Below are 378 nucleotides of genomic sequence, written 5' to 3'. Positions count from 1 at the left end.
CCGACGCTCGCCAGACTATTCCAAACCACGAATTTGATTTAAGTCTTGTTATAAAGTAGAAGCCACACAGGGCATTCGGGGTCACACCAGCTTGCATACCTTCAGTCTGGTCTATACATTCCAGAGGGGAGAGGGTGGGGTGAGGAGGAAGAGGAGGAGGGGAGGTTGGAGGTTGGGAAGAGGAGGAGGGGAGGTTGGAGGTTGGGAAGAGGAGGAGGGGAGGTTGGAGGTTGGGAAGAGGAGGAGGGGAGGTTGGAGGTTGGGAAGAGGAGGAGGGGAGGTTGGAGGTTGGGAAGAGGAGGGGAGATGGTGGAGGAGGAAAAGGGGAGGAGGTGGAGGTGGTGGAGGGGGAGGAAAGTTGGGAAGAGGAGGGAATAT

At 56.6% G+C, this 378-nt stretch overlaps 2 protein-coding genes across 2 annotated transcripts in view; one reads left to right on the top strand and one right to left on the bottom strand.

The window, feature by feature from the left end:
- Positions 1-378, top strand: part of LOC119594376 (guanine nucleotide-binding protein subunit beta-2-like) — a 41136-nt gene that overhangs the window by 4567 nt on the left and 36191 nt on the right. The gene's annotated exons all lie outside the window — the stretch shown is intronic.
- Positions 1-378, bottom strand: part of LOC119594377 (procollagen-lysine,2-oxoglutarate 5-dioxygenase 1-like) — a 46541-nt gene that overhangs the window by 38653 nt on the left and 7510 nt on the right.

The sequence above is a fragment of the Penaeus monodon genome, chromosome 33 (genome assembly GCF_015228065.2).
Source record: "Penaeus monodon isolate SGIC_2016 chromosome 33, NSTDA_Pmon_1, whole genome shotgun sequence".
In the NCBI taxonomy this organism is placed as follows: Eukaryota; Metazoa; Arthropoda; class Malacostraca; order Decapoda; family Penaeidae; genus Penaeus; species Penaeus monodon.
This window is presented reverse-complemented; position numbering and strand designations above follow the sequence as displayed.